The sequence below is a fragment of the Lactuca serriola genome, chromosome 1 (genome assembly GCF_051521515.1).
Source record: "Lactuca serriola cultivar US96UC23 chromosome 1, Lser_US96UC23_V15, whole genome shotgun sequence".
NCBI lineage: Eukaryota > Viridiplantae > Streptophyta > Magnoliopsida > Asterales > Asteraceae > Lactuca > Lactuca serriola.
The window spans coordinates 29,445,399-29,454,178 of NC_136408.1; the positions used below are offsets into that span (position 1 = coordinate 29,445,399).

The 8,780-nt window shown below is 30.9% G+C and overlaps 1 long non-coding RNA gene across 1 annotated transcript; it reads left to right on the top strand.

The window, feature by feature from the left end:
* The first annotated feature begins 3,780 nt into the window (after positions 1 to 3,780).
* On the top strand, positions 3,781 to 5,486 carry LOC145079629 (uncharacterized). The gene is made up of 2 exons (XR_013695064.1): positions 3,781 to 4,117; positions 4,871 to 5,486. It is a non-coding gene; the product is annotated as an uncharacterized LOC145079629 (long non-coding RNA).
* Positions 5,487 to 8,780: the final 3,294 nt, after the last annotated feature.

Here is an 8,780-nt window from a genome sequence, read left to right on the forward strand (position 1 = left end):
ATCAATGATTTTGGTGGATTTGGGGGATATCAACATCGGAGAGTAATGTGCCTGTAATGGAGATAACGGTCGTTTTTGGAGTTGATGGTGATGATGATAAGTTTCAGCCTTCTACATCAGATAATTTTCTCGGGTAATTTGTTTTTTTATCATTCAGCTAACTGTCTCTCACTATTTTACAAATCTCTTCTTTTTATGACAGTTTCATAAAACAAAAGTGCAAACCTCTTCAATAAAAATCTCCAATTATTGACTATGCAAAATTTATATACATAGTTCTGAATTTTTGATTGGTTATATGTGTTTTTCTCTTATTATGACATTATATTTTGAATTGTTTTTATTTGGACTACATTCCTCTAATTTGTAAATTTGCTATAAAAAGAAACTTTACTAAAATGCCCTTGAACCCTTTTTCATTATACTAACATGTTTTTTACACTTTAATTTCAGGTCTTTAACGAGTATTGCCTCCATATCTCTTTTTCAAAGCAAACGTCAAACGAAAAGTGTAATAACTGGATGAAAATTATTTTTTTGTTTAGTATACATATGGGTAAGATAGGAGTTCATTATTACTGCTTGTATTTGGTTCTTGATAAAAGGCAGTTTATTCTCAACTATATTTTTTATTCTTAATTAAAAGAAGTTTTTTATTTAGTCTTTTGTTTTGGTTGTTAATAAAACATTGCAGTTCACTTCACATATCCCCTGTTTGCTTTGGCTTTAACTCCCTAACATAGCTTTAATTTCCCCCTGTTTTATAGATTATGGAGTGTTGGTGTTTGTCGATGATTTGTATCAGTAGAACATATAATAGGTTGAAATTTTATGTAATTATGTATTAGTTTGACTTGCTTAGGTTAGTTTTTTTTTTTTAGTTTATCTTAATCAGATTAGACCTTAATTTTTGTTTATTTTCATAGACGTTCCACTATTATGATGTCTAGCTGTTTTTCTCATTTGAATGAGCATTTTTAACTGTGTAAATTTTTCTATAGATCTTGAAATGTTAAATACGAACGAAGGATACACCCACTGCAGCACTCACGGTTAAAAGAAAAAGGTATCTTCTTTTTTCCATATTCATTTTTATTTTCCTTATTACTTCAATCTGATGTGCGATTTCAGATTTTATGCTTGCTTTACTCATTTCTGCAATCTAAGTAAGGTTGATACAGAGGTTATGGATGCCCTTCACGTAGGAACAATATAATCATTTGACCATCAACGCATAGATTTCACAAGTTCATAGTTTAAGAAGTTGATAGGCCTGCTACAAACAAGAGGTATAACAATCTTTTTTTAACTTACATATTAACGAAATAAAAAAACTATATTGTTTATTTTACTAATTTCAGTTGCAATATTTGTTTTTTTTATTAGTTTACAGGCCAAAACATTGGCAAATCATTCTCATATTTTTTTTACACTCCAGCTTATGTCCAATGTCAAAGCTGCCATGTCATCAGGCGTTCTTGCATCGCAATCTATTGGCGATCCAGTTTTAATTCATGTTCTTCCTGACCGGTACAAACTCTGTTAATATATTTTTTACACTCCAGGGAAACTGATCTGTCAAATATCAAATTTTATCAAAACCGTATTGCACAAAGGAACTTGAACCCCTAAAAAAATCAACAATCCGCTACATTTAATTTGGACATGATTTTGAAGAGCATTTATGCAAACTTGATCCAACCCGGCGCCAACAGCGCAAGTAATTCCTTACTAGTTTTTAAAATTTGTCAAAATTAAAACTTTCCATTATTTATTTATTTTTATTTTATTTTCTCTTATATTAACATTTTTCACATGTAATATTTTATTTTTGAACCTTACATCTATATAAAAATCTTATATTATAGTTGAAATTTATTAATTTTTTCTTTAATATTTTTGTCATCGTGTTTTTTCAAATTTATAGTATCATTTTGTTATAACTCAAGTTAAATTTTATTAAAGCAATGTTTATATCATTTTACTATAAGTCAAGAAGTGGCATAATCACTTTATTTACTAGTATTTTTTGTTAATAAAAACATAAGATTTAAGTTCATTAAAAATGAATACTATATATATTCTAATAAAATAAGTTAAAAAAAAAATAAAAAACTTATATATATATATATATATATATATATATATATATATATATATATATATATATACTAGCAGTGTATCCGCGCAAAGCGGCGGGGCGTGTAAATTCTTTTGGTGATATGTTTCCTCTATAAAAATGTTATGTTACAAAAGAAAGTACATGTCGAAGATAAAATAATTAAATTATGGTGTTATTTGTTACATGATACATCAAATAACCGATAAAAACAAACTGGTCAAGACAACATAAAATATGAAATGTTTAAGTCATTCAAATAAAAATAAAGAATTATAAGAATACACAAAATATAAAAATTTGTAATAACACATGACTAATTATATATTATTAATCGTGCAACACTTTTTTATACACCACATTTGATGTATAAACTTCATCACCTTTTAAATTTTCGTTAGTGTTCACTAATACTTTTGTGTCCCTAGCAGAAACAATATTATATAAAAAAACTTAAAGTTTGTTTTCTTTATGATTTTATTACTAACTTTGGACTTTTATGCTATAAATTTGGATATGATGGCTAGTTTTTTTTCACTATCGTCGATTAGTTTCAATAGATAATTAGCTTTCTTTCCGCAGACGTCAAATATATTTATTTTAGTGAACACTTTTCTTTTGGCAATGATTATCTCCCTTATTTTTAATATGAATGTCACCCATTGCTCATTTTTTCTTCTAGATTTTGAGCTTCATAATAACATTCTCAATTCGGAAAATGATACAATAAACATGAAAATGAAAAAGATCAAACATAGATCTTTCCACAAAATTGAACCTCAATGTTTAGAAAATCGAAGTCGGTCAAAAACTAAGTATCTATTTAAAATATTTCAAAATTGCAATAAAGATTGTATATAAATGTATAGTCTAGAAATATACCTGAATATGTTGGAAACCATGGTGCTGGGTGGTTGAAGGCATAACCATGAAAACGACGAAAGTGTGTATCGATCAGGCTGATGTTTGGGAATGGTTGGGTTTGATTGAAAGCGACGGCGTAAAAACGATCAAAAAATGTCATGGCCGCGGTGGACCGCGTCACATATGACAAATCAAAACTCTAAATGCCAGTTGAGAGAAAAAAGATAGAGAATGAGAAGAGGGAGAGCTTCCAAAAGTAATTTAGGGTTCCTGTGGTGAAGTCGTTTTTGGAAGGAAAGACGTCAGAAAACGGTGTCATAGAACCGATGGTTGAGGATAGTGGAAGACGGGAGATGAAGTCATTTTCTGTTCCTGGACGGCTTTATAGCAAATGAGGGAACAAAGAGGTATATGCGATGAGAGAGATATTTGAATCAGCATGCTAAATTTAAGGATATCTAAAAGGGTTCAAAATTTGAATAAATCCGAGATTTGAGGGAACCATATCAAATTGCTGAGAAATATAAGGAGATTTGATGAGAAATATTTGAATTCAAAACGTGGTTAAAATTTAATATTATTTTATTAATGGTTACTTGTACTATCAGCTTTATCATTTGGACGGCTTAAAAGAATATTATTATTATAATCAATCTATTTTTAGAAATAGTTAGATTTTTTTTATAAGATAGTATATATATATATATATATATATATATATATATATATATATATATATATATATATATATATATATATATATATATGTTAAAGAGTGTAAACTATGTCCACGTCGATGAGTGCTTCCTCCGCCAATGAGAAGTCTACTGGGCGGCCACTTTTAACGTATATGGTGGTGAGCACCTTGCTTGTCTGTTTCACCTTCTCTCATGTCGTTTCCCCCAAAACTACTGGCCAATCCTATGAAACGTGCCTTGTAGCCTCTGCTACCTTTTGGCGAGCCACCCTCTATCAAGAGCTCCAGCTGCCGCTATAGGAGACTTGAAGGTGGGTTTTGCTTCTAGACATGCCACCAGCTGCTTGTAGCTTTGCCAGCTGCCATGATCGGTGCAGCTCCCGCTACCGAGGTGCTTCTCCTACGTCAGCCACAAAGTCCTTCTTTACAAATAAAAGGTGTATGTCTCTCCTATTCCTCTTTCACTTCACCTGATTGCTTCCTCCTCATAAAAACCATCATCTCTCCCTTAATCGAGCTGTTTTTCATCCAAGAGTTCCCGTCTGATACTATTTGACTGATATGTCGCTGGCGTTCTCCTCCAAATCCTTAATTGCTATTAATCGTTGGCGTGCCTTGTAGCCTCTGCTTCTATTCTAGAGTTTTGTTTCCCTCTTTCTCTTGAACACTGCATGATTCATCTTTATTATCTTTTCTTTTTATATGATTTGAAAGAACGACCATTGTATGTTCCACTTCATTTGACTCTTGGGTCTTTTCAACAAAAATTAGAGTCTTAGATTTCAATTTGGAGTCCAGTCATGAGGTCTGCCTGGATATAGGTCACATTTCATATTAGACTTTCAGTTTTTCACTCCTTTTCACTTTAATCCATCTTCTAGCATTCTCTTCATCTGCCATATATGTTGAAGCCCTATGTTTGTTCTATTTTCTTCATCATGTTTGGAATCGATCTAGGTAAAGGGCTAGAACCCTAATTTCATTTCTTCCTAGCTGTATTTTGAAAGTTTTTTTTAATCAGACATTGTTGCTGTTAGTTCGTCTCTTCTTTTCCAAATACGATTCAATTTGTGTCTTTGTTATGTGATTTTGGTAAAACTTTCTCATTTTATGTAGCTACTTATCTTATTAAACTATAGCCCTATATATTTCTACATAATATTTGTTTTTTTTTTTTTTTCTGGAAGCAGTTAACAAGTTCGATAATCGGAACTCAGGATTCATGGGCGTCGGTCGATTTTAGGACCCTCAAAACCGATCGATAAAATTAAAATATTTGAAATGTTTGTCATGTTTGTTTCTTCATTTGAGAGCAAGACAAGAAAATGGGAGCAAGAGAGGATATGATAAGAGAAAACTTTGAATTTAAGGTTCATGGGAGGAACCCTAGGAAACGACAGAAAATAAGTCCGAGGTAATCCAAAACCAATCAACTGTATGTGCTTATTTATTCTCTCTGTTGGTACAACTCTTATGAAGAATCAGGAAATCAACTCCCAAACACCTTTCCCGATTCTGAAACTCTCATCATGAAGAAGGTTTGAGGTAGCAAAGGGAAACCAGAGACGTTAGCTTACCCTGATCAATAGAGAAGCTATGAGGCGGTATGAATCAAACAGGTTTATGAATTATCTAAAAGGGTTTATGCTTGGATATAATTAATATATTTTTATTTTTATTTTTTGCTTAAAGTGAAGGGATTGACAGTGAGGATCATTTGTTTGGAAAATATACTTGTTTGTCATATATGTGTTGCCATCTATTTTCAAATCACTTTTTAATTGAAAAAGTAATTTTTTTGGTTTAGACTTGTTTATTGGGGTTTGGGACTTGGGTAAGGAAGATCCAGTTTGAATGAAGTGAAAGCATTTTTATTTTGTAGTATGACCTAATTCCGTTGAAAATTGCACTTGAATAGTGGGTTTTTTTTGTATGGATTGTCAAAAAGAAGCAAGAATCAGGAAACAAAGACGTTCCCTTTTTTGGTTAACTACTAAGATTCTTGATTGTTTATAGTAGTTGTGTTGTTTCAGATTGTGGAAACGAAGGTATCTGCTGTTTGTTTTGGTCACCAGTTGCCTATAAGCAATACATATGCGTCTACACTACTATATATGACCTTCGATTTTTTTTTTTTTGCTGAACTGTCCCACAACATGAACGTTTATTGCATCTTTGTGGTAAATCATATCTAGATTAATCTTTTGATTTGGTTTTTCTTTTGTTTTCTCTTTTCGCCCACGCATGGAAGCATGTTTGATCTACCTTGGAAGAATCACATTAGTATACACAAGGTACAATTTTTTTTTCCAATGATTCCTTAACCTGTTAGGTTTATGATGATTATAAATATTTTCAATTATCTACCTATTATGCTTTCTACAATTTTAGTTTTTATTACTATCTTTTCTTAAAAAAAATCATATGGTTTTGTGTAGATTGCATTTTTGAATATTAATATATGGTAATTTTGGCATGTATATGAACTGTTTGACAAAATGCCTAAACTAAAAAACAAACTAATAAAAAAATAGCTAAAAATGAAAATAAATAAATAAATAAAATAAAAATCTAATGGATGGTTGAGTATAGATTCCACCAACTAGAAGATAGTCAAGGCTTGATAGAATCTAGAATCAGAAAAGGAAACAATATGGAAAATGTAGAATAGTTATGATGAGATCAGGCACAAGAGTTCTTGTAATTCAAGTGTGAACAAGGCTGCAAAAATATATTTCTTTCAGAATATGTTTGGCAGCACCAGCAAATAAGTTAATAAAGACTCGATAGGCCATCATCAGAGTCTGTTGAATTCAAACCGGTAATCTTTCTTCTTTCCCACTTCTTCCTGGGTCTTATATAAATGAAATTTATACATATCTCTTAGATTTCGGCCACATTAAGGGCATATTTGTAAAAAACTAAAAATTCATATTTCCATTACATTCGTTCTCATACCTCTTCCATACAAACAAAATAGCATCAATGTCATAATTTCATGACTTTTCAAATTTAATTAAGAAAAGTGTAAATGCTATAAATTTCTTCATATAGTGACCTATGTGCAAATTTACCAAGGAAACCATTACCAATTAAAAAGATTGCTATTTATTTCCATTTTCTCTTTATCATGATACAACCACTATTTAAAATTTTCCTCTACCCTTTCCCCCAACCTCCCAACATATCATTAACTAACAATGTTGTAGGAGTATTGCATGTGATACCAAGTATTTTTTTTTTACTATTATGTATCGATTAAAACCCATATTCTGATTCTTGTTATATAGGTTATATAAGCCAATTATTAGTGTGTTCCGAAAAACAATGACTTATAAATATGTGCACGTATTAATTGGAAAAAATCCATTTGAAGAAGATTATTAGCCGCGTTAGTATTTAACAGTTCGAATTATGAAATAAAGATAAATTTGGGGGTTACTTTTGTTCATCTGCTATTTGAGGTAGTTAATTTCATTACTAAGTTCAATAAGTCTACATTGTTTCCATTACAACAACAGTTTGGGGACGGAGACCAGTGTTGTATTTTAGGAAAAATAAATGATTATACCAGAAGTGTTGTACTTTAGAAAAAATAAATGTTTATATTAGAATTTGGTCGTGTAATCTTTTTTGAACTTCAACATGTAATTGTAGTACTAGAATTTGGCCGTGTAATCTTTTTTGAACTTCAACATGTACTTGTAATACTTTAGTTATCTGTAGGCTAAGGTGAAACCAAGATTTTGGGAGTTGATTATGATGTGGTGTGCATTGTGTGAATATATGTTCATATTAATATACGTTTGAAGATGATAGTAGTAAGGACTATCAATTGCTCTGATATCGAGTTTTCCCTCGAACCAATTAAAACTAGCTTATTAATCAACTCTTTAGGGCCGTGATTATCACGGCGCTCATTATGTTTTACTAGTATATATTTAAACATCAAATCAAACGGGGGAGGGGATATTAAATGGATTGAGGGGGGCTGAATACCTTCACCATTTGTATAATTGAACTGGTACTATGTTAATGTAAGCTAGACACAATTTTGAAGTTGGTTTAGAGGGAAATTTGATTTATTTTGTAAAATCATAAATGAAAACACATAGACATCTTTCTTTTGATATGAGCTTTAAAAGTAAAACCGTAAGAGGGTGGTAAATCTTTGAGGTAAATTTGACTATCTTTTTAAGGGGATAAACGACTTTTAAAAAAAAAAGCTTTATGAAATGTACAAGCCACACAGTTGGATTTACAAACAGATTCAATAGGGAGGGAAGTTGTTTACAGAAAATCTTAATTAAAAACCATTTTATGGTAATATGTGGGCTCAAAATGAGATAAAAATTTATAAAAATTTATTTTCTACTCAACTTTCTGAATGAACCACCAAACTATAAATGAAAGACGGATTTGATAGGATTTTTGTAAGCTTGAAAGGTGTACAAGCAACAAAGCTGTTTTTACAAACATTTATTTCATGAAATGGAGTTGTATATAGAAAAACTCAACTAAAAAAGATTTTCTGATCTTATGAGCTAATGAATATGGGTAAAAACTCATAAAAGTTCTTTTTTTTCCCAACTTTCTGGACAAACCACCAAACTATAAACGAAACAACGGATTTGAAATATCTTTGCAAGCTCCATGAATGCTCATATGAGCTAAAAACTTGAACAAATCTTTAGATCTGAGTTTTAAAACAGAAACAAATCTAAGGTTCCGAGTTGAAAAATGAAAATATATCTAAATATATGAGCATAAAAAGAAGTAGATCTAAATATTTGGACGAAAATTGGAGCAAATCGGAAGATCCAATTAAAACAGAGAAGTAAATCTACAGATCTTGGCAAGGGCCAAACAGATATGAATAAGGTTTTTCCCTCACTAAAATTCTTTACTCTTCAGCTTGCTCAACAGATTTGAAAATTTTTTGTTTTCTATCTCTAAGCTTCTAGAGGAAGCACCAAATAAAAAATTTGAATAAAGTTGTACATGAGAAATCAGGAACCAAAAACCGACTTTCTTAAAAATGAGCAAGCAAAAGAGGTAAAGACTTGCAAAATATTGTTTGATCTTCAACTTGATGTATAA